General features: G+C 36.9%; 1 non-coding gene across 1 annotated transcript; it reads left to right on the forward strand.

Annotated features, from left to right (window-relative positions):
• The first annotated feature begins 13,921 nt into the window (after positions 1-13,921).
• On the forward strand, positions 13,922-14,080 carry LOC115899304. The gene has a single exon (XR_004059054.1). It is a non-coding gene; the product is annotated as a U1 spliceosomal RNA (small nuclear RNA).
• Positions 14,081-23,336: the final 9,256 nt, after the last annotated feature.

Raw genomic sequence — 23,336 nt, forward strand, 5'->3', positions numbered from 1 at the left:
TCTTTGTATTTTTTAGTGGTTTCTCTAGAGATTCCAATTTGTGTTTTTAACTAAGCATAGTCTACCTGGAATTAGTATTACCCACTTCACATATAGTGTAAGAATCTTGTAACACTATTTTCATTCAGACTTCTTCCCATCCATTGAGCAATGTTATTATGTATTTCACCTCACATGACCTGGACCTTACACTAAAATTTTGTTATTTTGTTTTAACAAGTCTACTCAATTTTTTAAAATTTGAGATAAGGAAGAAAATATTATTTTATAATTACCATTTTCACTGCTCTTCTCTTCCCAGATCCAAATTTTTCCTTCAACTTCAAGAACCACTAGTAGTACAGTTCAGCCAATGACAATCTCTTAGCTCTGATACATGGAAATATCTGTGATTTACCTTCATGTATGAAATATGTATTTATTCAAAATACAATTTTAGATTGGCAATTTCTTTAATACTTTAACAATGTACTTTATTTTCTTCTGACCTCCATTGTTTCTGATGAGAAATCATCTATCATTCTTATTGCTGTTCTCCCGTATGTAATGTGCAGTGGTGAGCTGGTAGATGTTTAACAATCGGTTCTCTGTGGGGGAAACAGCCTGATTTGCAGTGTTTGCTGATTCCCACAGTGTAAATGCCCTAACTGTGGCCAATTTCAAGGTACCAACATCACATCATAGAGTGCAGAGTTTAGATGGTGAGCACAGATTGTGGCATACACAATCAGCTCTCATGAGTCAGTACAAACCAGCTCCAGCATACTACGGATAATGCATCTTTTTTTTTTTTTTTTTTTTTTTTTGGACTGATTTTAGAATTTTTATCTTATCCTTGGTTTTCTGCAGTTTGACCATGACGTGTTATTCTCGTAGTATTTATTCTGCTTGGGGTTTATTCAGTTTCTGAATCTGTAGATTGCTGTTTTTGAATACATTAGGAAATTTTTAGCCAATTTTTTTTTTATGTCTTTATGTCCCATTCTCTTTCTCTCTTTCCTTTCTGGAACTCTTTGATATATTTTAGACCACTTGATACTCTCCTACAGGTCACTGGGGGGCTCTGTTCATTTTTTAAAACTTAAAATACTTTCCAATTTGGATCATTTCTACTGGGTCCTTTCTTCTGCTATGTCTAATCATTGGTTAGTTGCATTAAGCCAATTTTTAATTTCAAATATTATAATTTTTAATCCCAAGATTTTCAGTTTATTCAGATTTTACAGTGTTCATATCTCATTTAGGATTTCCCACCCTTTTATCCATTAAATTCATCTTTTTTGTAGATTCTTCAAAATATTTACTATAGTTTTTTGTTGTTGTTTTGCAAAATGGGGATAACACTCATCTGACAAAAGTATAAGAATTAAAAAAAATTAATGCATGTGAATCAGCTATTATAGTATTTGGTACAAGATAAATATTAGTGTCCTTCCCAACCATAAGATAATGCAAAATGTAACAAAAGATTGTTCTTATAGAAAAAAAAGTATTCAAAAGGCTTTTCATATAATTTAATTTTTAAAGACTGTAAAATGTTAAAGTCAATGTTAGAAATCATCTATTTTAACTCCTTCATTTTATTGGTGAGAAAACAGATACAGAGTCACCATCCCCTATACTTTTAATAGATTTTAAACTTTAGGATAAAAACTGTTCTTGAGTTTCCAAGGCCAAGTACAGTGGATCATAATAGGTGCTGGATAAACATTTATTAAATACCAGAATGAAAAAATGTGATTATGAATTGTCAAACATCACATTTACTCTGTTTTAATGAATAAGATGCCATGCATTGTGCCTTATGTTATGCACCACTAATAAAGAAAAAGCACTGTCAGTTAAATTACGATATGTCATTGATCATAACCATCTTGTTTTCAGGGATATTAAAAGATGACCAAATATCTTATTCAGCCCATATTGCTATAACAAAGTACCATAGACTGAGTGGCTTACAAACAATAGAAATTTATGTTTTACAGTTCTAAAGGTTGGAAGTTTGAGATCAGATCACGGTGCCAGCATGGTTGAGTTCTACTGAGGGCCATTTTCTTTTCCTTTTTTTTTTTTTCTTTGACAGTTTCACTCTTGTTGCCCAGGCTGGAGTGCAACTCTTGTTGCTCAGGCTGGAGATCTCAGCCCACCTCAACATCTGCTTCCCAGGTTCAAGAGATTCTCTTGCCTCAGCCTCCTGACTAACTGGGATTACAGGCTTGCGCCACCATGCCTGGCTAATTTTGTATTTTTTTTTCTTTTTTTTTTTCAGTAGAGACGGGGTTTCTCCATGTTGGTCAGGTTGGTCTCAAACTCCTGACCTCAGTTGATCCACCCGCCTTGGCCTCCCAAAGTGCTGAGATTACAGCCTTGAGCCACCGCACCTGGTCCGGGCCATTTTCTAAGTAGCGGATGGCCACCTTCTCATTATGTCCTCATATGGCAGGAAATGAACTAGATGGCTCTCTGACCTCTTTTTCTTTTCTTTTCTTTTCTTTTTTTTGAGATGGAATCTTACTGTGTTGCCCAGGCTGGAGTGCAGTGGCGCGATCTCAGTTCACTGCAAGCTCTGCCTCCTGGGTTCAAGCAATTCTCCTGCTTCAGCTTCCTGAGTAGCTGGGACTACAGGCACGTTGCCACCATGCCTGGCTAATTTTTTGTATTTTTACAATACAAAAAATTTAGTAAAGACGGGGTTTCACCGCGTTAGCCAGGATGGTCTCGATCTCCTGACCTCGTGATCCACCTGCCTCAGCCTCCCAAAGTGCTGGGATTACATGCGTGAGTCACAGCGCCTGGCCTCTGGCCTCTTCTTATAAGGGCATCAATTCCATTTATGAGGACTCCACCCTTGTGACCTAATTAACTCCCAAAGACTTCAACTCCATACACCATCACTTTTGGATCAGGGTTTCAACATATTAATTTGGGAGGGGGAAGGGCACAAACTTTCAGTTCATTTGCATCAAACATATGTCTTAGAATCTATGATATAAAGGGTAAATTAGTGATGGATAGATCTCCATCTCTTGATTCCTAGTTTCAGGCTCTTTTTATAATATCACATCTTAATCATTCAATAAAGACGTTTTTTATTTCTCAAAGATAATTCGTATTAAAAAATTGTTCTTTTAAGATTTTTCTATTCAAATGAAAATGCTCATTAACTTTAAATCCTGATGAGTTTACATCTAAAGATTTGTTTTTTCTTCAAATGATTTCCAGGCAAAAGAAACATGATTTTGAATATAACACACAGATAGGCACTTGGTTAAAAAAATGAAATGAAAGGTGTATCGAATCTGGAGGGTAGATGGTAAGAAACAGGGAAATGGTAATTGGGAAACTACAAGGAAAACATTCTGCCAACTTAAGTTTTGCCCCAGTTGCCCTTGGTTACTCTAACTTGTTTACCTTAGATCCTGGAGAGGGGGAGAAAATTTTCTTACTAAAAATTATTCGATAGCCTAGAGAAAGTGGTCCTGATGTCAGATTCCATTCTTTTCTAGTCATTGATTATTATGTGCCAAGCTATTTTCTTAACTATAGTCCAAAAATGTATCCACAGCTTTATGAATGCACAAAGAAGCATTTACAGCTGCAATAATTACAGTAGGTCACAGACTACACAAAAATGTTGTTGAAAAGATAACTAGAAAAACCAAAGGAATGTAACAATTATTTGAGAGGAAAGATTTCTGTGTATATACTCAAGTCAAATTGTAATTATTTACTCTAAAATCTACTTTTACGAATAATTTAAAAGTGTCAGGCACAGCACTAGGCACTAGAAAACATAATCAAATGTGAGTAAGGTACAGTCATTTTCTGAGAAGCTCACTTCAGTAGGAAGGCAGACGTGGACAAAGCCAGAATGTAACACACAATTGCAAGAACAGACATTGCTTAAAAGTGCCTTTAGGACAGGAGAGGGAGCAAATAATTCTGCATTCCTAGGGACTGGAGGAAATTCATAAATTTGAGGAAGACTACAGTCACGAAGCTACAATCCAGATGAATCTTGGGTGTCTAAGCATTGGTCAAATGGGCAAGATGGAACATGCCAGTCTAATTTTGAGTTTAAGGCTTGCAAACGAAAATGTGGAAAAGGCACAGCACACCGTCTGTTTCGTGATGCATACTGGACAATGTTTCTGCAGTTTGTATTCTCACTATTTGTGGTACACTTTCCTCCTCCCAGAAAATATTAGCATGCTTTGGAAAAAAAACACTCTGCAATATATTTACTAAGTGTCCATAGGATAACTATTTTTATGTATTTCATCTGGACTCATTGGACATCTTACAACACAAGACTACAAGGACTTTCAAATATCTACTGCTATCACATGGCTCCACTTGCTTGGTGTCTTAGTTTCTTAGTTTCTGATGTCTTGTTTTTGGTATAAACCACTAACTGTATCTGCACCTGAAATGTTCAAGGACATGCTGTTGACACAATGGTGTCTAGAAGCCAGATAGACAGCTTCAGGCCAGAGAGCTGCTGTGGAAAACTGTCTACATCCACCTAAATTAGAACTGACAACTCAGCCCCACATTTATAAGGCAAAATTCTTCAGTATGGAACACTGGAACCTAGCTAGAGAAGGAAACAGAGCAAACTGAGTTTTTCTATTTGTTTTGCTTTGGGGCACCTCCTTTGTTGTCCTTTGCATAAATGTCTCTTTGTTTTAAAGGAAAATATTTCTGATGTTAAATGATTAATCAAAAGTAGTTACTCCATTTTAATGTCCAAAGGGACTTGACTGTAGCACATGGTTAGTGTATGTGTCGCAGAAATAGGACGACACAAAGACTCCTGAAGTATGTTACCCTCTCACTGACTTGGTATACAGCTTTTACTACATAGAATTCGTGTTGTGGAAAAAGTTGAGTATTACCAATATGTAGGATGTATTAATAAATTATTACCTCTTAGTTTATGCTAATGTTTGGCTATTTTACCAATGGTACTATGACTTTTGACAGATCTGGAACCAGTTCCCCCAAAGCAGGGTGCCTGCATCCACAGGATTTGTGGGAATCCTTTAACTCAAGCTTGTCCAACCCATGGCCCGCAGGCTGCATGCTGCCCAGGATGGCTTTGAATGCAGCCCAACACAAATTCGCAAACTTTCTTAGAACATTATGAGATATTTTTGCCATTTTTTAGCTCATCAGCTATCACTAATGTTAGTGTAGTTTATGTGTGGCCCAAGACAATTTCCTTCTTCCAAGGTGGCCCAGAGAAACCGAAAATTGGACACTCCTGCCTTAGCTACAGATAATAAGAATCATAACAATACAACTTTTATCTTTATTCATTTTATGTATAAATTGTGAGAGGAAAAGGCCAGGTGTGATGGCCTGCCTGTAGTCCCAGTTACTTGCGATGCTGAAGTGGGAGGGTCACTACTTGAGCCCAGGAATTCAAGAACTGCCTGGGCAACATAGAGAGACCCTATCTCCAAAAAATAAAAATAAAAAAACCAAAAAATTAAGCTTTGCTACCTTTACTATAAGGATGGATACCACTTGCCTTTTTGGTTCCTGTGTGGCGTGTAGAACCTGCTACATCCTGAGGGAAAAGGTGAAAGCTCTACGACGCAACGGTAGACAGCACATCTCTCAGGTCTTCATTTGTCAGCTGCAATATATTTCAGTTTACATGCTACAGGATGTTATCAATGTGATTAATTTTATAAAAACCATTCTTTTTAATAACCTAAAATTTTTTTTGGAGATGATACCTTCATAGTGTATAAAATCCAAACCACTTCAGAGCATAAAGTATGAAAAGTCACTTTCCCATTCTGGTTTCTCATCCCAGTCTACATCCTGGAGATGATCAGCAGTATTCGTTTTTTTTTTTTTTTTTTTTCCTGAGATGGAGTCTTGCTCTGTCGCCCAGGCTGGAGTGCAGTGGTGCGATCTCGGTTCACTGCAAGGTCCGCTTCCCGGGTTCACGCCATTCTCCTGCCTAAGCCTCCCAAGTAGCTGGGACTACAGGTGCCCGCCACCATGCCTGGCTAATTTTTTGTATTTTTAGTAGAGACGGGTTTTCACCATGTTAGCCAGGATGGTTTCAATCTCCTGACCTCATGATCCACCGATCTCGGCCTCCCAAAGTGCTGGGATTACAGGTGTGAGCCACCACGCCTGGCCAGCAGTACTAGTTTCTTATGGTTCTTCTAGAGATATACTATGCGTACACTACAAGCTGGCATTTCTCCATATTTGCCTTCCAACCCACTCTTTTTTAATTTTATTTTATTTTATTTTATTTTATTTTATTTTATTTTGAGAGAGGGTCTCACTCTGTCACCCAGGCTGGAGTGCAGTGCACAATTATAACCCACTGCCACCTCGAACTCCTGGGCTTAAACAATCCTCCTACTTCAGCCCTTCCCTAGTAGCTGGGACTAAAAGCATGCACCACCACACCTGGCTAATTTCTTTCTTTGTGTGTGTGTGTGTGTAAGATGGGGTCTTACTGTATTGCCCAGGCTGGTCTTGAACTCCTGGGCTCGAGTAATCTGCCTACCTTGGCATCCCCAAATGCTAGGATTACAGGCCTAAGCCACCTATGCCCAGCCTACCCTTCTCTTTTATAATAAAAATAGTTGCATCCCAAAACATTTTACATCTTAATTTTTTTATTTGCTATGTTATAGAGATAGTTCCATATCAATTTGTAAAGAATTTTTGTGCTCTTCTTAATGGCTGCATAATATTTTCATTTTTTATTGTAAATTAACAACTTATAATTATATAAATTTATGGTAGTACAAAGTAATGTTATGACTTATGAACACTATATGAAATAATTAAATCAAGCCAGTTAAAATATCCATCACCTCAAATACTTAACAATTTTTTTTGCTAGAATATTTGAAATTTACTGTTAGTAATTTTGACATGTACAATACTCTATTATTAACTATATTCACCATACTGTGTAATAACAAGTGATGATGAGCATTTGGAGAAAAGGGAATGTTTGTACACTGTTGGTAGAAATGTAAATTTGTACAGCCATTGTGGAAAACTGTATGGAGGTTCCTTAGAAAACTAAAAATAGAATTACCATATGATTCAGCAATCCCACTTCTGGGTATTTACTCAAAAGATTTGAAATATTCCTTTTTATAGATATGCCATGATTGATTTAGCAGTCCCCAAGTGATACATATTTATGTTGTTTCCAGTCTTTTGCTAGTGCACATAGCATTGCATTGGATAGCCATGTTTTATGTGCCATTTACACACATGCTCCTATGGCTGTTGGATACATTCTTAAGAGGTCGAATATCTGGATCAAAAAGTGTGTGCATTTATAATTTTGAAAGATACCGCCAAATTATCTTCATAAATGTTGTACCAATTTACACTCCCACCAGCAATGTATGAGAGTGTCTGTTTCCTGACAGCCTTGCCAACAATAAATACCTTTGCATAATTGGAGCTTGGGATTGAAAAATGAGCATCATAATTTAGTAAGATGAGCCAACAATGAACTTCTTCCATTTGGATCTATCTTTCTTCATGAGATGCCTCTTTCCTAGCAATGACATCCCCTTAAAACTCTGCTAAAATAAAGGCGTAAAAACCAGATCTTCAAATAACTATGTTACAGAGAATCAACAAAATTTCTTTCAAAACTAATGAAACATATTTAACCACAGTTCCTATTATATTATACTCTTTATAGCATCAGGAAATAGAATAAAAACTATTTTTAATGTTGTTGATCTTATCTATCTTATCCCTTTTAAATTTCTATTTTATGTAGGTTTTATATGTACATACTATATATATACACACACACAGTTTATATACGTTTTATAGTAAACATACTCTTAGTATATTAGAGTATTATACAAATTTCCGTTAAAAACTTTTATGTAACTTTTACGTAGTTTATACATGTTTTATAGTAAGCATACTATTAGTATATTAGAGTATTATATAAATTTCAGGTAAAAACTTTTATGTAAGGGGGTTGTACAATACTTTTTCGCTGATGAACTTTAGGACAAAAACTTTTTTGGTATGTATATAATTCATATAATCTAAATGATTTATAAAATAAAGAATGTTTAAAATTAGCAAGCATTTAAAATATGTTAACTCTTTCCTCCAACTCTCTTTCCCCAGGCAATATGATTCTGGCTGGAAACTGAGGAGAAGGCTCGGTTATTATTACTCACGATCTGTAAGGACCAACCTAGACTGGGCATCAGATATCGCCAGATTTCCAAAAGAAAAATATTTTTTTCTCTCCTCAGGGAGGATTATAAGGAAAAGTCTACAGTCTTCACTCTTCCCTAAGCGGGCAAGTTGAGCAAGAGAAAGACTGACCCTTTTCATTTGGATGATACCACTAGGTGGGGCGGATGGAGAGGTTGGTGGCCTTCCTGCATAAAGACCATGCATTGCTCCCAAGGCATTTCTCTGTGAAGTCTCCTGACAGCTGCTACTCTGGCCGGAGCATCCTTCCCCAGGAGCCATCAATGCTTCTCCTCTTGGCAGCAGCTCCTGATCACACCTCCTATAGCAACCAGTCTTTCTTCTAGTTGATGGATTCCTCAGTCCCTGGACCATTCAGTGCAACCTCTGAGGAGCATCTTAGCTGCACACTAAACACAGCTCTTTAGGATCAAAACCATTTAAAAACATTTTTCGTGATTTTTAAACTTGGAAAACATAGAAAATGATAAAGAAAAAATTAAAATTAGCCATAAGAAAAAAACAATTAATCATGTTATAATTCAAAGATAACTATTATTAATCTTTTACCATGATTCCTTTCAGTCTTTTCTCAGTATACAATATAATATTTTGCATAATGGGATTACATAGTATATACAGTTTTGCATTTTAATTTTTGCTTTCAGTGGAATGCCATGAATATCCCCCATGTCATTGAAAGCACTCCCCAAATACCTTTTTGATGACTATTTAATAGATCATTGTATGGCTAACTCTCATTTAACTAAGCCACCACTGTTGAATGCTTGGCTTATTTCTAATGTTCTATTCTAATTTTAATTGACGCCTTGATACAATGAATTTTTGCCCAAATTTCAGGTTAATCCCTTACGATTAATTCCTGACTGTCGCCGTACTGTATTGACAGCTCTTAATCCCTGGTCATGCAACATTGCAGCCAGGGACTCTGTCTTACCAACTCACGCTTAGTTGCTCTTATTCACTGCTGATTTAAGAGAAAAAATGGTAACTTGATACTGATGTAATTTGAATTCTTTAATCACTAGTTATATTGAATTATTTTTCTTAAATAATCTTTGTGTGATAAAAGTAGTATAAGCTCATCAGGAAAATGTCAAAATGGAAACATATAAATAAAAATCATTTGTAACTGCATAACTAAGAGATATATTTCCATTAATAACATTTTACTTTTTATGGTTTAAATCTTATTCCAATGAGAATTTATATGTATTTTACATAAATGGATCATATAGTATATATAATTTAGAAGTCTGCTTTTTATTTACAGCATTATTCTTATTCTTAAAAAAATCGAAAATATAACTTTCCAACACAACTATTTGAAAATAGTTACATTATTTCCTAGGCATTGAATGTACAATAATTTATATCTTACCATCTTTTTAAACATCTAGTTACAATTTTTGTTATAAGTATCATATTGTATTGTTATTTAATTAGCAGCTATTTTATTACAAATAAAGTTGAATTTCAAAATGCTTCCACTGTACTTTCGCACTACAGATTGCCAGTTTATTTCTTATCTCTCATTTTCTAACTGAAATTAATGTCTCTTATTTATAACAGCTGTTATAGATTTTAAATATATTAATCCCTTATCAGTCAGATTTATTACATATAATTTTCACATTTTAGTTGTTTGACTTAAATTTTCATTTGTTCTACATCCAAAACTTAAAAATTTTTATTTGGTCAAATTTATCCATGCTATCCTTTGAAACTCTGTTTGTTGTCCATATGCATTTTTAAAAAGTGTTTTGTTTTCTAATCCAGTTAAATATTCAACTATGTGTTCTTCTATTTTTTGTTTCATTTTGTTTTTTAGTGCTTTCATGTCTTCATTGAACTATTAAATTTATGCAGTACTTGTTTTAGCGCATGGTGTAGGAAGATGGGCTAATTTTTTTCCAAATAACCCACTTCCCAGGTTTTCCTTTTTAATTTGAGAACGTTTCTTTTATACAGAGAAGTCATTATATGCGATGAAACCCATACATGGTGAAAATCCCATATATACAGAATTTTCCAGGGTAATCTTAACTGTACATGGCTTTCACCATATATAGTAAAACCCCTCTTATATAGCACCCTGAATATACAATATATAGTCTCTATAAATTCAATACAGCCATCATCTTCTCCAGTATTGGAACAATGGATATTTTTTAATGTACAGCGTGATGTGAACAAGTTAGCATGGGTTAGTGTTTTTGTTTGTTTGTTTGTTTTGTTTTGTTTTTTTGAGATGGAGTCTCGATCTGTCGCCCAGGCTGGAGTGCAGTGGGGCGATCTCGGCTCACTGCAAGCTCCACCTCCTGGGTTCATGACATTCTCCTGTCTCAGCCTCCCAAGTAGCTGGGACTACAGGCACCCAGCACCATGCCTGGCTAATTTTTTTGTATTTTTAGTAGAGACGGGGTTTCACCGTGTTAGCCAGGATGATCTCGATCGCCTGACCTCGTGATCCGCCCGCCTCGGCCTCCCGAAGTGCTGGGATTACAGGCGTGAGCCACCGCGCCCGGCCGGGTTAGTGTTTTTTGAGCTCTAGAATAATACTCAATATAAGAGTTCCATGCCATGGGCAGCTCAAAGGAGCTGATATTGAAGAAACATGAGGTTTCTATGTCTCTTTCACACTTGTTCACTCTGGGGCATGTGGTGAATGAATGCAATGGAGGACACTGCAGATTCACCAGTTCTACTTAGGTCCTATGTGCTCTCCAGCTCGGTCTAAGTATTCGTCTGTTTCTCTCGTTCCTTTAACATAAGTTGAAAATGTGTATGTTGTGACACTACTGTATCTTCTCAGAAACCTCTTGAGACCCTCTAGCTGTGAGGTGAGCTGACACTTCACAGTATCACACTTCCCTGCGTTCTTGTGCTGTTCCTGAGTCGGATCTCAGGCTCAGTCCTCAAAAGTGAGTCCTGGTGGTCTCTAAAAGTATTCTCCAAGCTATGGAGTTCCATCCTAAAATCCGTCACTTCCCTGAGTGTCATATTAAATATCTAGAAAAGCACTGTTCAATGGAAATAGGATTCAAGCCACATATTAATTTTTACTTTTCTAGTACCCACATTTAAAAAAGTAAAAAGAAACATGTAAAATTAATTTTAATAATAGATCTTATTCAATCCAATAGCTCAATCATTTCAAAATGTAATCAATGTGAACATTATTAATGAGACATTTTACATCATTTTTAAAATACTAAGCCTTAAAATCTGGTTTTTATTTGACTCTTGCAGCACATCTCAATCTGAACTAGGGATATTGTAAGTGCTCAGTAGCCACATGCAGGCAGTGGCTACCATATTGAACAGTGCAGATCTAGAGGACTTGCTAATAATCCTAAATTCATCATTAAATTCAAAAGTGTCTGTGTGCTTTATGTAAGTGTTCTGGATATCCTATATTTTCCAAACCAGGTTAGAGAACTAACTCCTCAATGATCCCATGCTACACCATTTAAAAAGTAAGTCATAGTTATTATTTCTTATAGCTTCTTATTTCTTTTACTTCTCTTCTCTCCTGTGTCATTTCTTTTCTCTACATCCATATCCTTCAAATTCTGTTTTCCAGAGAGCCTATCACTGTGTTGGGCACAGGCAACCCTAGATCAGGGGAAATGGATGAGATGCTGAGATCCCAGGTAGAAAGCTCTCAATAAAAAACAAGAGTCAGAAACATTAAAACGTTTTTCCTTTCCTCAATGGCTTCAAATCTATTCCCATCCCACCCCAACATGTCTCCCTTTCCCCAGTTCCAATAGGATAAAAGATTTACTTTTATTTTTAATCAATATATATGTGAAAAAATCTACATTTTCTGATTGCTATTCATTTTAGGGTTGTAAGCATTAGTAAATAATATATACCTTCAGTGGTGGCCTGGTTTTTTAAAAGAAGCTTGCAAATGTGGCTTTTGCTGGCATTGTTTAAAAACGAATAGAATGCTCTCAGTAAACTTTTACATTACTCTGCAACATGTTTTGTTAGAAAAGCCTGTCGTAGTACCTAAAATTGTGTAAATCATCAGTTTTTAATCTGGCAGGAAGTAGATAGTGGCCCATTAAACTTTCGTAATTAAATTTTCCCTGTACTCCCCCATAGAACCATTATCTGAGTTTTCTAATTAACACAAGAGGAGGGAGTCAATTCAGATTGATGGGATCTAGAGCCATCCCCTTTCATTTTAATGACCTTTAATAAACTTTTATTACTATTGATATTGATAATTATAATACACCCTTTAATTCTGCAATGTGATTCTAAGGACCTTTTCAAAAATTGCAAAATTCACCTTTAAAGCTAGAGTAGGCAGAATTATTATATTCCTAGAGGCTGTGTGTTTAACAGAGTGAATTTAAGTTAGCCAAAGAGTGGATAGGCATTGAGTCAATGGCCTTTCCTTTACTTGAGCCATAGTGCTGGACCTCTGTCTTTACACAGCCTCCACATTTCACAGGACAGCTCTCGCGAGCATGGCAGTTGGGCTAAATTGGGAGGTGGTTTTTGAGAAATAATAGGTGGAGCCTGCTAAATTTGTTTTGTTTACAATTGGAAAGGCATTGAGACCAGGAGGGCAGATGCCCAAGAGGATAAGTCATTAGGCAAGCAGGCTGGTTTCCCAGACTGTTTTCAGGAGATCTTGCCAGAGTTTTACATAATTCTACATCCTCTCAGAGCTTCCATTCCTATCTTTGGAGTTGATCTTTCCTGGTGAGAAAATAAATTTCCCAACCTAAGCACATAAGCACTGGGAAGAACATTCTATTTTTACTTTTAATTTCCTTCAGAAATTGGGGTACTAAGAAGATAAGTTACCAAGGTCGTGTATATAGTAAATGATGGAGCTAGAATTTAGCTTATGCTATTACTCATCAAGTTATGCTGTCTTCAAAATGGCAATGGGTACCCCATGTTGGATTTCTAGTGCCTTGGATAATGAAATAATAAGTTAGAAAAATATGAAATCTACCAAACTCAGAGTGTTTAGGAGATAATTAATGGTACGGTTTCATAATCCCTTTATTGATCTAATGGGAAATAAAATACTTTACTTCATAGAAATGTTGTGAGGATTAAATAAGACATAAAACATGTTTAGCATACTGTCAAGTTCCATAAAAGTTACATTTCATTTTATTATAAATACTGTTTCCATAGTATCTCACCTATTATTCTTTTCAAAGTTCAGATGTTGGGTGCTTTGACATCTCAACATATGAACAAAAAACTATATATTAAAAATTAAAGTCTATATGCTCTTAATTATAGAGCTGCTTAAAGAAGACAAAAATAGAAGTCTAGGGGCTGGGCACAGGGGCTCACACCTGTAATTCCAGCACTTTGGGAGGTTGAGGTGGGAGGATCTCTAGAGCCCAGGAGTTCAAGACCAGCCTGGGCCACATACTGAGACCTCATCTCTACTAAAAAGTGTTGAAAAATTAGCCGGATGTGGTAGCACACACCTGCAGTCCCAGTTAATCAGGTGGCTGAGTTGAGAAGATCGCTTGAGCACAGGATGTCAAGGCTGCAGTGAGCTATGATCATGCCACTATACTCCAATCTGGGTGACAGGGCGAGACCCTGTCTCTAAAAAATATAAATAAATAAATAAATAAATAAATAAATAAATAAATAAATAACAAAAACAAATAAAAATCTAATACCTGTCAGGGGACATACCATGATTCCAAAGGTGATTTTTCCAGGGCTAAGCTCATCCACTGCACTCCAGGTATGCTGACCCCTGCAATTTCCCCAAATGCTGGAAACTTGACTGCATGATTTGTGGTAGTAGAGCCTGTGTTCATATTTTCCCCTGAAAAAAAATTAATTTTAAAAAATATTTTAATAAAATAAAATAAGTCTAGACTTACCTGAGAAGACATAGCAAGGACCCTTTTGAGATAACAAACATAAGATATGATCACTGAATTCAAATATGTTTACAATCTAGCTGTTACAGTAATCTAAGGATGAGGCTTATACAACTTGCTCTTATATAATAGCAGGAAAAACACAGAAGAAAGGAAAAATCAGACAAACTTTTTCTTTTTTTTGAGACAGAATTTTGCTCTCGTCACCCAGGCTGGAGTGCAGTGGCATGATTTTGGCTCACCACAAACTGCCTCCTGGGTTCAAGTGATTCTCCTGCCTCAGCCTCCCAAGTAGCTGGGATTACAGGCATGTGCCACCAAACCTGGCTAATTTTGTATTTTTTTAGTAGAGACAGGATTTCTCCCTATTGGTCAGGCTGGTCTCGAAATCCAGACCTCAGGTGATCTGCCCACTTCAGCCTCCCATAGTGTTGGGATTACAGGCGTGAGCCACCACACCTGGCCCGGAGAGACTTTTAAACAACAATAATCACCATTTATAGTTCTTTCTGAATTTAACTTTCCAAAAGAAAAGATGTGTTTTAAAATACTTGTTGGGGAGAAGTTCCATTTCATGACATTGGAGTACCTGAAATCAAACATACCCTCCTATTGAAATAACTAAGAAATGGGGAGGCAGAATATATGAGGCAGTGGTTTTTGGATAACACAGAACTAGGATCCACTATAGAAGGGAAGTAAACGAAGTGAGCCATGTAACTGCCATATCTTTCTGTCTGGGAGAACTTTCCAGATTGCAGTGCAGTAAGGAGATCCCCCAGAATGCATGGCACTCTCACTGAGTTGAGTAGACACAGATCAGAGTTTGGGAAGATTGAGGTGGCTAGAGAGAAGAGAGCTATGTGGGGAAAGGGGTCCAAAAATATTGACGCAGATCCCGTGACTCTATTGTTGAGTACTAAATTATATATGAATAAGGTAAAAGTCCATGAGGTCAGCGAAACAGCTCAAGAGTTGAGGGGCTGAAAGATACCTTCACTGAAGGCCCCAAGTAGTTATGCTAAGAATGGTCTTCACACTTTTACAAGGTTGTATTTAAAAAAAAAAAAAAATGGAGGAGGAGAAAGTTATGCAATAAAGATTGGGTGTTATCTAGAAAGCTTAACTTAACATTTACTACCTGGCTCTTTATAGAAAAAGTTTACTGATGTGCCTTAAAATGTCTAAAAATAATTCTTGAAATAATCAAACTGATTCTCAGTTCACTTAACTTCCTGCCAAAGTCTAATACTTTAAATAAATAAAATAAAATCTGGCACTTAACAGTGTACAATTCAAAATCCCTAGCACCCAATAAAAGTTATTAGACATGCAAATAAGCAGGACAATGTTATTCATAATCAGAAAAAAATGACTCAATAGAAAACTCAGAAATGACAGGTGATGAAATGTGCAGACAAGGACTTTAAACAGAGGTTGTAAATACACTCAAAGATTTAAAAGAGAACATGAATATACTAAAGAGAGAAATAAAGGATATATTAATGACACAAACTGAGCTTTTAGAGATACAAAACACAATCTCCCAAATGAGAAATTTGCTATACGGGACTTAATGCTGCAGAAGAAGGCCAGGTGCAGTGACTCGTGCCTATAATCCCAGCACTTTGGGAGGCCAAGGCAGGTGGATCACTCGAGGTTAGGAATTTGAGACCAGCCTGATCAACACAGTGAAACTCCGTCTCCACTAAAGGTACAAAAATTGACTGGGTATGCTGGCACTCGCCTGTGGTCCCCGCTACTTGGGAGGCTGAGGTAGCAGAGTTGCTTGAGCCTGGGAGGTGGAGGAGGTTGCAGTGAGCTGAGATTGCACCACTGTACCACTCCAGCCTGGGCAACAAGAGGAAGACTTTGTCTCAAAAAAAAAAAAAAAAAAAAAAAAAAAAAAAAAAAAAAAAAAAAAATCTGCAAAAGATTGGTAAACTTGTAAACAGAGTTTCAGTGACTATAGGACAAGATGAATTAACATCTGAGTAATTAGAATACCAAAAAAGAAGGATGCAGAGGAAAAAAAATAGGAAAAGAAATAACGGTCAAAACATTCCAAGTTTGATGAAAACTACAAAGCCCTAATCCAGAAACCTCAATAAGCCCCAAGCAGGATAAACACAAAGAAATCACACCAAGATAAATCGTAAACAAAAATTTGTGGTAAAGAAAAGATATTGACATAGAAAAGTAGCCCATTGGCTGGGCACAGTGGCTCACATCTGTAATCCCATCACTTTTGAGGCTGAGGAGGGTAGATCACGAGGTCAGGAGTTCAAGACCAGCCTGGCCAAGATGGGGAAACCCTGTCTCTACTAAAAATACAAAAATTAGCCAGGCGTGGTGGTGGGTGCCTGTAATCCCAGCTACTCGAGAGGCTGAGGCAGGGAGTTGCTTGAACCTGGAAGGTGGAGGTTGCAGTGAGCCAAGATGGCACCACTGCACTCCAGCCTGGCGACAGAGCGAGACTCCATCTCAAAAGAAAATAAAAGAAAGAAAGGAAGCCCATTACACACACAACTAAAATAAGAATGAAAATGAGCCTCTTGTCTCAAACTATGCTGCCATATTCTGAAAGAAAAAATGTCAACCTAGAATTCTAGAATTTTAGATATATATATATATAAAACATCTATCAAAAATGAAGATCCATGCCAGGAATTAACATTTGGAATTTGAAATTTGCTAATAATAGTACCACTTATAATACTACCAAAAATTACATATCTAGATATATACCTAACAAAATATGTACAAAATCTATAAGTAGAAAACAACAAACTTTGATTAAAGAGCTCAAAGAAGATCCAAATAAGTCAGGAGACAATTCTGTGATTCATAGATTGGTAGACTCAATATTTTTAAGATATCAACTCTGCCCAAATTGACCTGTAGGTCCAATGCAATACCAATCAAAATCCCAGTGAGATATTTTTTAGATATCAATAAAACTATTGTAACATCTATAAGAAAAGGCACAAGATATAAAATAGCCTGAGAAAAAAGAATAAAGTTGAAGGACTTACACTACCTGATTTCAAAACTTACTATAAAGCTCTGAAGTTGTAAAAAGACACACATGAATCATAAACACCCATTTCTTAAAGAAACCAATCTCAAAAGGCTAAAAACTATGACATTCTAAAAAAGATAAAGCTACAGAGATGATTAAAAGATCAGCGCTTCCAGCCTGAACAACATGGCAAAACCCCCTCTCTCCAAAAATAAAAATTAAAAAAAGTTAGCCCAAATGATGGTACATGCCTATGGTCCCAGCTACTCCAGAGGCTGAGATAGGAGGAACACTTAAACCTGGGAGGTGGAGGTGGCGATGAGCTGAGATGGCGCCACTGCACTCTAGCCTGGGCAACAGAGCAAGACTCTGAATTAAAAAAAAAAAAAAAAAAAAATCAGTGTTTGCTAGAGGTTTAGCAGTGAGGAGCAGAAGTCAAATAGATGAAGCTGGGGATACTTTTTAGAGTGGTGAAACTATTCTGTATGATGCTATAATTGTGAATACATGATATTATGCATTTGTCAAAACTTACTGAATTTTACAGCCCAAAGAGTGAATGTTAGTATAACATACACAAATTTGGAGAGAAAAGGTCATTTAGGAGGTTTAGAAGGTTGGGAGAATACCAGGATAGAATCCTAAATATGACAAAATAATCTGGCTATATTACAAATGTATTAAAAAAATCTCACTGAAGGGGCTAGAAGAAAAGATGCCGACCTAAGTAACTTTAGAAATGGATTTTCGTGTATTTGTTTGTTTTTAATATGGCCTTACTAAATCAATGGCAGAGTTTTTAAAGCAAAACAGAAACAAGTGTACAGAAGCACTGTACTCTAGCTGATAAAGTTGTACCTGACAGAAATATGAATTAATAATTCTGACATTTCTGAATAATGCAATCAAACACTAGTAAATGGATGGTGAATGGTAGAATTTGAATTTCTCACTCTTGGAGTGGGAGTTTACAAAAAAGGAGTTAGTATATACATCCATGTTTTCTTTCTGTCAGCTGAGAGGGCCTAGAAGCAGTGACACTCTAGCAGCAACAAGCACACCTAGTACCCAGAACTTGGTTTCTAATATCACTCTCCAATAAAAAGAACCAGGGCTCTTTGGAGATGGATGGATGGATGAATGCATGGATGATCCTAGGATGGATGATTCTAGGACTGGAGCAAGAAATACACAGGTGAGCCTGGAGCCTCTTGTCATGTCAGAAAATAAAGAGGTATTCAAAACAAACAAACAAACCAAGCCCCTCAGTGATAAAAGTATGTCAAAGGGACAGAGGAGAACAATATGAGCAACAAGATAAACTAGTGTTGTACTAAATCAATCAATAAATAAACTATTCAAAAAAATAAGAGACTCCTTCTAAATTCTTTGTAAGATAGTTTCAGTCTAATACCAAAACCAAACCACAAAAAAGAGCTACAGGACAAATCCCTCATAAACACAGATGCAAAAATTCTTAACAAAATAGTATTGGCTGGGTGCAGTGGCTTATGCCTATAATCCCAACACTTTGTGAAGTCAAGGTGGGCAGATCGCTTGAGCTCAGGAGTTCAAGACCAGCCCAGGCAACACAGTGAAACCCCGTTTCTACTAAAAATATAAAAATTAGCCAGGTGTGGTGGCATGTGCCTATAGTACCAGTTACTCAGGAGGCTGAGGCAGGAGTATCACTTGCACCTGGGAGGTCAAGGCTATATTGAACTGTGATCATGCCACTGCACTCCAGCCTGGGTGACAGAATGAGAGACTCTGTCTTAAAAAAACAGAAAAAGAATTCAATCAAATTAAACAATACGTAAAAAGGATAATTATGGTTAATTTGTATTGCCTGAACTTAGCTAAGCTGAAATTGCATTTTCCAGAATTCTTATCCATCCATAATTTTAAGTTAGCATTGGCCTGAGGACACATTTTGCTTAAGATATGAAAGGTGCAAGTGAAGCTGCCACCATATTGCTTTTATACATGGAAGGTTGATGTGGGCAGCTGGTGCTGCTACAGTGCACACACGTTGTTGCTGATCTGCTGGCTTACCTTGTTGGCACTGCACAGTAGCTGGGCTTTCAGTTGCTTTACTCCCACTGGATCACCTCCTTCAGCTTTTCTGAAACCAGTGCCAGAGTGTACAGCTCCAGAAGCAGCAGCTGAGCTTGCAGCTTCTACAGCTCCCGCCAGATCTCTTCCTTCAGGTTCTTTGAATCGTTGGCCAGCATGTGCAACTCCTGGGGCAGTTGCCAAGTCCACAACTCTTCCAGCTCCTGGAGGAATCTCTTCCTCCAGGTTCTCTAACACTTGGGCCAGTCCCAGCACCAAAGATAGAAGTGATAGTAGTACATAAAATGTTTTACTAGCTCCCACAATTACATAAAGTCAAATCCTTGTAATATATAAATTCTGTAATCTATATTGAGTATAGTAGTTCTTTTCTTCTGATCAAAACCTAATTGACACAATAATACATCATGACTATGTAGAATTTATTCTAGGAATGTAAGGTTTGTTTAACATTTAAAAATATATCAATGTAACTCACTATATTAATAGATGACTGAAAACTGATTATCTCAACAGGTACAGAAAAGAGGTGTGAAAAAATTTAAACTGCAACAGCCATGTCTGACATAAATGATCAGCACATGAGTTATAACAGGAAGCTTCTTCAACCTGATAAAAGGTTATCTATAAAACTCATAGCTAATAACATAATGGTGAAAGATTCAATACTTTCCTCCTATCAGGAAGAAGGCAAGGATGTCCAGATCCATGACTTTTATTTAACATTACACTGGAGGTCCTAGCCAGTGTAGTAAAGCAAGAGAAAAATTTTTAAAATCATGTAAATTGGAAAGGGAACAAGTAAAACAGTTTTTATTCATAGATCATGATCATGTGAATCAATATCACATGAAATCTGCAAAACAGATCCTACAACTAATAAGTAGATGTGGCAAGTTTGCAGAATGTAAGATCACTAAGCAAAAATCAATTGCAGAGTAGCTTCAAAACACAAAATATATAGGCATAAATTTAATAAGTTGTGTGTAAGATTTATATACTGAAAATTCTCTCACTTTGTGGAGATAAGCCAAAGATAATCTAAGAAAGTAGAAAGACTTCCTAGGTTTAAGGATTAGAAGACTCAATAATGTGAAGCTATTAATTCTCCCTAAATTGATCTATAGAGATCTTAATCAATCAAAATCTAAGTTGGATGTAGTAAAAATCAACAAGCTGGTTCAAAAATTTATGATGAAAATGCGCAGGACCTAAAATAGTCATGGTAATTTTGAAACCAAAAAGTTGGAGGACTTACATACTACTCTGATTTTGAAATATAATATAAAGCTGCAGTAATCAAGGCAGTGGGTATTCATGTAAGAATCAATAGGATAGAAAAAGATCCATACATATATAGGCGATTGGTGTATGACAGGAGTACCAAGGTACTTCAGTGAGAAAGGGATCGTCTTTTGAACAAATGGCGCTATCGATATGAAAAAAATTGATATCCATCTTTACTTCACACCATACACTGAGGTCACATACTTAAACAAAGAAGTCAAAATGATAAAACATCCAGAAGAAAACTTAGAGAAAACACTTTTTTAGCCTTGTAGTAGTCCAGATTTTTTAGGATACAGAAAAGCAAAAACTGTAAAAGAAAAAGATAGTAAATGTTCTTCATCAAAATGTAAAACTTACGCTTTTAAAATACACCATTAAAAAAAAAACGGCAGAGCATGGTGATTCATCTTTACAATCCCAGCACTTTAGCAGGCTGAGGCAGGAGGGTTGTTTGTGCATAATAGTTTGAGAAACATATGAACAGACACTTCGCAAAAGAAGACATTTATGCAGCCAACAGACACATGAAAAAATGCTTATCATCACTGGCCATCAGAAAAATGCAAATCAAAACCACAATGAGGTACCATCGCACACCAGTTAGAATGGCGGTCATTAAAAAGTCTGGAAACAACAGGTGCTGGACAGGATGTGGAGAAATGGGAACACTTTTACACTGTTGGTGGGACTGTAAATTAGTTCAACCATTGTGGAAGACAGTGTGGCGATTCCTCAAGGATCTAGAACTAGAAATATCATTTGACCCAGCCATCCCATTACTGGGTATATACCCAAAGGATTATAAATCATGCTGCTATAAAGACACATGCACACATATGTTTGTTGGAGCACTATTCACAATAGCAAAGACTTGGAACCAACCCCAATGTCCATCAATTATAGACTGGATTAAGAAAATGTGACACATATACACCATGGAATACTATGCAGCCATAAAAAAGGATGAGTTCATGTCCTTTGTGGGGACATGGATGAAGCTGGAAACCATCATTCTCAGCAAACTATCGCAAGGACAAAAAACCAAACACCACATGTTCTCACTCATAGGTGGGAAGTGAACAATGAGAACACTTGGACACAGGAAGGGGAACATCACACCCCAGGGCCTGTCATGGGGTGGGGGGAGGGGGAAGGGATAACATTAGGAGATATACCTAATGTAAATGACGAGTTAATGGGTGCAGCACATGAACATGGCACATGTATACCTATGTAACAAACCTGCACGTTGTGCACATGTACCCTAGAACTTAAAGTAAAATTAAAAAAAAAAAAAAGTAAAATAGAAAGTTACTGGAAAAAAAATAGTTGGGGACCAGTTTGGTTGACATCCCATCTTTACCAAAAATAAAAATGTTTTAAAAATTGGCCGGACATGGTGGTGCATGCTTGTAGTCCCAGCTACTTTTAGAGGCTAAGGAGGGAGGATTGCTTGAGCCCTTGAGGTCAAGGTTGATCATGTCACTGCACTCCAGCCTGAGCAGCAGAGCGAGACCCTGTCTCAAACAGAAAAAGAAAAGAAACAAAGAAAAACCTCTAACTGGAAGAAAACATTCTGACAAAAGATTTGAATCCATATTTTATATTGAACCTACAGCTGAGAAATTACTGATATCCAGAATTTGTAAAGAATTCTTACAATAATAAGAAAATAAAATCTAGTTTTTAAAAATTAACAAAGATTTCAACAGATTCTTCACAAAAGATTATACGCAAATTGCCAACTATCACATAAAAAGATTCTGAATATTATTAGTCTTCATTAGTCATTAAGAATGTTCAAGCAGTTTAATTTATAGTAGCTAAAAACTGAAGATAACCCAAATACCCACCAAAACATAAACGTAGAAACAGATTATAGATGCTTGTTGAGTTACGATGGGATTATGTACAATAAACCCATTGAAAATTGAAAATATCATGTCTAAAATGCATTTAATACAGCTAACCTACTGAACATCGTAACTTACCTTAAATGTGCTCAGAACACTTACATTAGACTTTAACTGGGCAAAATCATCTGGCAACACAGTATGCTGTAGAGTATTGGTTGTTTACTCTCATGGTCATGTGGCTAACTGGGAGCTGTGGCTCACTGCCACTACCCAGCATCATGAGACAGTGCCGTACTTCATATCATCAGCCCAGGAAAAGATTAAAATTAAAAACTCGAAGTACAGTTTTTACTGAATGCATATCACTTTCACACCATCGTAAAGATGAAAACTCGTAAGTCAAACTGATGCAGGGCAGGTGAGCCCCTTTAGCCCACAAGGGTTCTTTGCTTCGTCCAGGAAAGAATTCAAGGGCCAGCTGGTGGTAGGGTGGAAGAGAACAGCTTTATTGAAGAGGCAGCATTACAGCTCCTGCAGTGTTAACAGCTCTATGACTGCTCCTGCAGAGCAGGGCTACCCCATATGCAGAGAGTAGCAGCTTAGGGTGGTTTTGCAGTCATATTTCTACCTACTTTAATTACATGTAGATTAAAGGTGGTTTGTTGCTAGGGAAATTGCTAGGGAAAGGGGTGTAACTTTTGGGTCATCAGGTTATTGCCGTGGAAAGGGACAGTAAGTCCTGGGTGCTGCCATGGCCCAGGTAAACTGACATGGCACACAGGTGGGCATGTCCTATGGAAAAAGCTGCTTCTGCCCCATCCCTGTTTTAGCTAGCCCTAAATTTGGTCCAGTGTCCAAGCCCCGTCTCTGGAGTCAAGTCCCACCTCCTACCTCAAAACCATCATAAGTCAGGGACAGTCTGTACAGAATATCCATACAATAAAATATTACTCAGTA

Source organism: Rhinopithecus roxellana, chromosome 8, assembly GCF_007565055.1.
Source record: "Rhinopithecus roxellana isolate Shanxi Qingling chromosome 8, ASM756505v1, whole genome shotgun sequence".
Taxonomy (NCBI): Eukaryota; Metazoa; Chordata; class Mammalia; order Primates; family Cercopithecidae; genus Rhinopithecus; species Rhinopithecus roxellana.